This window comes from Mchenga conophoros, linkage group LG13 (genome assembly GCF_057382185.1).
Source record: "Mchenga conophoros isolate Kocher_MC1m ecotype Shallow Benthic linkage group LG13, M_conophoros_male_GT1.1, whole genome shotgun sequence".
Classification (NCBI taxonomy): Eukaryota; Metazoa; Chordata; class Actinopteri; order Cichliformes; family Cichlidae; genus Mchenga; species Mchenga conophoros.
This window is the reverse complement of record NC_140538.1, coordinates 7,028,168-7,034,167: the sequence shown is the minus strand read 5'-3', so window position 1 is coordinate 7,034,167 and position 6,000 is coordinate 7,028,168. Positions and strand designations below refer to the sequence as shown.

Below are 6,000 nucleotides of genomic sequence, written 5' to 3'. Positions count from 1 at the left end.
TGTTCAAGACCTGTGACATTTAAATGCACTGCTTTCAGGTAATTTTTCCAGCTACATGGATCATTTTGTAAAGACGGTTCATTTAAACCAGACCACAGCAAGTGAAAACAACGACAAACACAATGCAAAGCACTAAGCTTCTAAATGTGACAAACTAGTGATTTATGCCACTGCCAACTGTCCTGCCCTTTTATGCAGAATTTGTTGCTCTTTCAAACAACACTGTTAGCTCCCTGCATTCAGTATTGCTGGATCCAAAGCACCGACACCGAATCTTTGTGACTCTCGCAGCTTCTTACACGGCAGCAATATTTGACACCCTGGGATGAAAACACATTGAGATAGGGGCGTGTCTTTGTTACTGTATAACCAGAATAGAGGTCTCCAAGCCCATGGGCTGGACAAAACAAAAATTGCTATGATGCACTAACTGAAAAAAAACCCCAAACTAGTAATGACTTTATTATATATGTACTTATAAGTCTTAGTTGTTTAGCCATAAGCTCGTTTAGCCTGGCTGTTGCTCAGTCTTGTTGCTACAGGCAACTAAGCCCCTTTATTATGGGCCTGTTTCTCTAACAGTTTCCCTCCTCAGAACATTAACCGATAAGTGTTTGACATATTGATTACTATAATGCCGCTATAATGATGTGAAAACATCATCATTGTAGCTTCCATCCATTTGTGCATCAGTCCTCTTCCACGTATCCAATTCATGTTCATAGTTGGGCGTGACCCTATCCCAGCTGTCACTGGACAGGAGGTGGGGCACACCCTGGACAGCTTGGCAATTAATCTATATAGCTAACACAGAGAAACAGACAACAATTCACGCTCACATTCACGCCTAATTTAAAATCACCAATTGATCTAACATGCATGGCATGCAAAATCCCCACACAGGCTGAGAGAGAACCCACGAGCCTCAGCCGGCCAGTGGATTCAAACCCAGAAACTTCTTGCTGTAAAGCAACAGTTCTAACAACCCGCTACTGTTCCGCCCCCGCTTTTTTCTATCCTTTATTTCTTTTATGTTATGTTTTAATGCAGACACACTCCAATGGAAGCATCAGGGGCAACTTCTGCCCAAGGATACTTTGACATGCAGACAAGAGGAGCTCAGGATGAAAACAACCTCCTAATCAATAGATGACCTGCTCTACCTGCTGAGCCACAGCTGCTCTAATATTTGTATGACAAACAAAAAGTCATGACGTGAGTGTAGGGCAGCAAGTCACAATATGCGATGTCTCTTTGAGTTTTGGGCCAAAAGGTAGCAAGGTTGAAGATCAGAACTGGTAATGAATGGTTTTAAGGAAATGCCTTTATGCATCCATTGCATTCCCACATCACCCGAAATGTTATCCGAGCAGGGAATTGAATGGGAGGTGCTCTTGCCTCTGTCAGTAACCAGCACTGAGAAGCCCTTGAGCAAACTACTTAACCCTGGTCGGTCCCAGTGGAGCTGCTCCGGGCCTGTGCTGGTGCTGAGTGGCTGTACAGTGCAATTCCCCAGCATGAGTGTGAAGCAGAGTGTTGCTGAAAATGAAAATTAGTGATTTCTGCAAGCCTTCATGGGTGAATAAGGGTGAAAGCCAGTAGAAAGCAGTCCAGCAACATTAAATTTGTTCCTTTCCATCTAGTAATTATGTGGGTGTGATGGCACATGGGTTAAGAGATGAAGAAAAATACTGCGAGGGAGATATTTTATAACGTAATAGCTAAATATCAAAAGGCCAAAACTGCCTTTATCTTCAGTGCCACAATTCTTTTATCCACATCTTAATAAATGTGCAGTGAGAGATCACACAGCTCTAAGGACCGAGACACTGCAATAATTAACTGCTCCTTCATATTTTTTTCACAGGAACAAAAGATCAGTACATGTAGCTTAGGAAGAAAATGTGTAGAAGAAATGTAGTGCACCTGTTTAATGATGTTTTCAGCTTAACATTTGTTTTGTAAATTAGACACACGGATAAAATGTTGGTGCCTTGAAAGGTACCGGTGGTTTGAGCTTACACAATGACCCGTATAACCATAAAGGATATCACTTTATCCTTTGGGGACCAGTAATGCACAATGGTGTGCTTAATGTGGTTCGATCACAATAATTACTTAATGGAAAATTCTGTTTGGGGGCAAATTTTATTCTTGTTTGTTCAAGGCTGTTGAATAAGTCGCTCAAACACTTCAAAATTCGAAAATACTTTAATAACATAACACCGCTGCTCATATGTCAATCATTTGTCGCTAAACATCGGATTTTCTTGTTTGCATTACGTGAAAGTGACAGCAGCGGCACTATCAAAAGTTACAGCACCATCAACATCCTCAGCATCACAGCATAACTGACATGCCACAAACACCATCATCGGCAGAACATAACAAATCATCATTATTCAGTGTTGGTAATATTCCTTCTGCATAAATCATTATAGTGATATCATTAGAATCATGTAGCTGATCGACCTGCTTTGTATGCACAGAACCGGCTCCTTTCACCTTGTTAAAGAAAAATGGATTTTTGTCAGAGTATTATGAGCAACATGTGCTGACACTGCACATGTACTTATAAGCAACAATGGACTACATTGTTAATAACACCAGGGGTACCTTTAAAATGAGGCATGCTTTCTGAAGCTTTGCACTAATCACTATTGTGTGATGTCACGGTGGAAATTTATACCAATGGCAATTGTGCTATTGTTATCATTCTCCAGCTAAATCTGCCTGCTTTATATGCAGAGACGATTGAGCTCAGTCCAACCGTAAAATGACAGCTCGTTATGTGAGGGAAAATGGATTTTACCATGTTGTGGTATTGCTAGGGACCCTGAGACAATACTATCAATACTGTCACATTTTGAATTGGTTCTTGTGTGAAATGTGAAATGCTTGAATAACGGCCTATTGATTGGTAGGCCACTGCCAGCAACTCTGTGTACATGTTTGACTGCATGCACACAACCTCTAGAATGTGATAATAGTTTGTATTGATTTATTTTGATGAATTGCATTCATTTCTGAAAAGTGATTTTTCTGAAGATAAACACAAGGGGGATCTAAGAAGGGATCGGCAATAAATAATACCCAAGAAAAAAAAAAAAAAAAAAACTTTGAAAGATGATATGATGACGACCGCACTCCAACATCTTCTTTGATGTACAGATTGTGTATTTTGATCTTAATTAATGCAAACTACATGGTCTGCATGCTTCCTGTTAGGATCGTTCAGTGCCTCTATGAGGATCTAAGCTACTTGTTTGCTCCGAACACATTTTTAGGAATGTGGTTGTGATATGTTGCCGTATGATTCCTGTTCTCTTTAGTTAAAACAGAAAAAAAAACATAGACATGAAACAGCGGGGACTGCAGCTGTCAGCAGGAGAGACATTATTTAAGGATAAAGACATTTCTCAGTTCCCCATTACTGCAGAAAATAACCACAAGTGTATTTTAATGTGTTTTTTTTAAACTGGTCTGCAAATGCTGTAGCCCTGTCAAACTGCTCAAATAGACACAAACAATATTTGCACACACACGTGTCATGTACAAATGGAGACAGCTTAAAATCGAGTCATCAGTGTTGTGTCTGTCATTAGCTAAAAGGCCTCAAGCTGGAGTGAAACCAGAATAATTATTCTGATTATAGTCCTCTAGCTGAGCTCTATCCAAACACATTATACTCCCCCAGATTAAAATCTGGTGTTTCATGTGGTTTCTAAATCAAGATGTTAGGATTTATTCCATGATAGCAGCCAACTGGAATCTTAGTATTACAAAAGTGGAGGAAAGACCGATTTTATGTAGTCGTATAAAAGCAACCAACAATTTTTGATATTTTGTCTGGCCAGGAGATACACATTGAAGGTACTATTTTTTACTGTCTGACTCTTCACATAGCTATTGCTCTCTGGCTTTATAGGGCAGTGTAACAGATGACCTTTACATGGGGAAACTCTGCTACAGCTGAGGAGCCTGAAGACATTCCTGACTCAAAGTTTAAGAAGCATTTTGACAGTAATGGATGTATTGAGAAGGGGTTGTCATTTCAAACTGCCCTGAAATACAAACCTTCCCCCCCCTCTGGCACTCATTAAAACAGCTTAAAACACCAATGAAATGTAATAATCATATCTCATGTCAGCAAATGGGTTTGTGTGAGACAGTGATATGCATGAATGTGAGTGAACACGGCCTTGTAACGGCATGTGTTCACAAGTTTGATGCTGTCAGGATGACTGCAGTGAAATGATGCAAGCAGAATGTGATAGCGGCTTTGAGGATCAGCACAGTGGACGCAGCTGGTCGCCGTGCACACACACGCACACACTCACACACACATATATACCCACACACATTGGCAAGGACTGGTGGATCCCAGCTGTGTCAGTATTATACATGCACCAGTGTGCATTCACAGGTGCATGCGGACACAGGCAGGCCCACATAAACTCACGACACTGTATGAGTGCATAAAAGTTGATGATGCATTATCATATAGTGGTCAGCGCACACCTAAACATACACGCATGCTCATTTGCTGAAGCAAAGGGTCAGACAGGCTAGATGCCTGTCCATATCTGGCATCCTATTGTAAAATAAATACATGCTTTTGTTTGAACTATATTGCCCCTCTTTATATACACTCTTTCAACTTATTTTTGGTGCACAGTTCCTTTTAATAAATTTTATCTTCAGGCAGGTATCCTCCTCCAGCTCGCCTCTACCTCCTCCACTTCCTCACACCTCCACTCTGACTCATTACTGAGTCTAAAATAAAACGCACAGGAGATGCAGGTGCAAGTGGCGGCAGTCATTTTGCAGGGGATTGGTTGGTAACTATAGGTCTATTTTTTATCTTTGAGCTCAGACGGCCTGCTCCTACTTTAGTGCTACTCCTACAACACTTGCTCTAGACAGTCGTGCATTTTCCTCTTCTCTGAAAACACTTGTTTCTTTGTCAGCTACTCTGAATTATCTCTGTGGTTAGATAAGCCAGAAAGGCTTTATTTTCTCCATGTCCAAAAGCAAGAACGTGTCCTATGTTCAGAATTTAGATTTTCACTGGCTTGAAGTTATACTGAGCTAATGCACAGCAAATCAATCTTTTGACTCTGTAGTACTAATTTATATGCCATGCTGCAGAATATCAGAGCTTTAAATTCCATTTATCACACAATACAAGTACATGTTAGAGTGCATACAATTAAATGCATATTTAAAATTCAGCTGCTGAACAAAGCTATAATCACTGGAAAACTCAACTCAGTGCTAACACTAAATCTGCAGAAGGTGTGAACAGCAGGCGCAGGTGTAAGGTCACTGTTAGACATGTTGATACCGTCTGCTTTTAAAAGGAGAGTTTGATCTTAACAGTCATGACAAGATGGAGAACTGTGTAGTTTCAAGAGTATTGATTTTTTTTTTTCCCTTCAGAGCCTCTAATTGATTTCTTTTTACATTCTTAAAGTATGTAGCAAATCTTTTCTTCGGTAATACTCTGAAAAACCATTAGGACCAAGTACAACACCTGTAATGACTTTTTCCTCAAACACCATACATTGCATGCACAATTACAAGTTCACAAAATGCATTAGTTTTCCACCAAAGTGGGCAAACTGCTCATCCCTGTCTGTAAAAATGTGCTGCTCTACCAGGCTGCACAAACAAATTGTCACTGTGTCTTAATGACACTGCAGGTTCGTTACATGACATGGAAAGTCTACAAGGACACTTGTCCTGTGAGCTGATTTTATTGCCTAGACTTTGTAATTACATTTCAAGTCCATGGAGCACTGGCAATTTGATGGCAACATACTGTAGATGGGCAATTTGGCTGAAACCCGAGCTATCAGTATTGTCTTCTGAGATGCTACATTGATTCTGCCCTCCTATTTGATTTTGTACCTGGGAGAAAGTACAAAAACCTATTTTAAAGTCATTGTGTTCCTCACACTCAGCATTTCAATGCTTCTTCATTTTCATTAATGTACA

The 6,000-nt window shown here is 40.2% G+C and overlaps 1 protein-coding gene across 2 annotated transcripts in view; it reads right to left on the bottom strand.

Moving 5' to 3' along the window:
* The window catches only part of cdh11 (cadherin 11, type 2, OB-cadherin (osteoblast)), a 93,809-nt gene that overhangs the window by 56,055 nt on the left and 31,754 nt on the right, over positions 1 to 6,000 (bottom strand). The window lies entirely within an intron of this gene.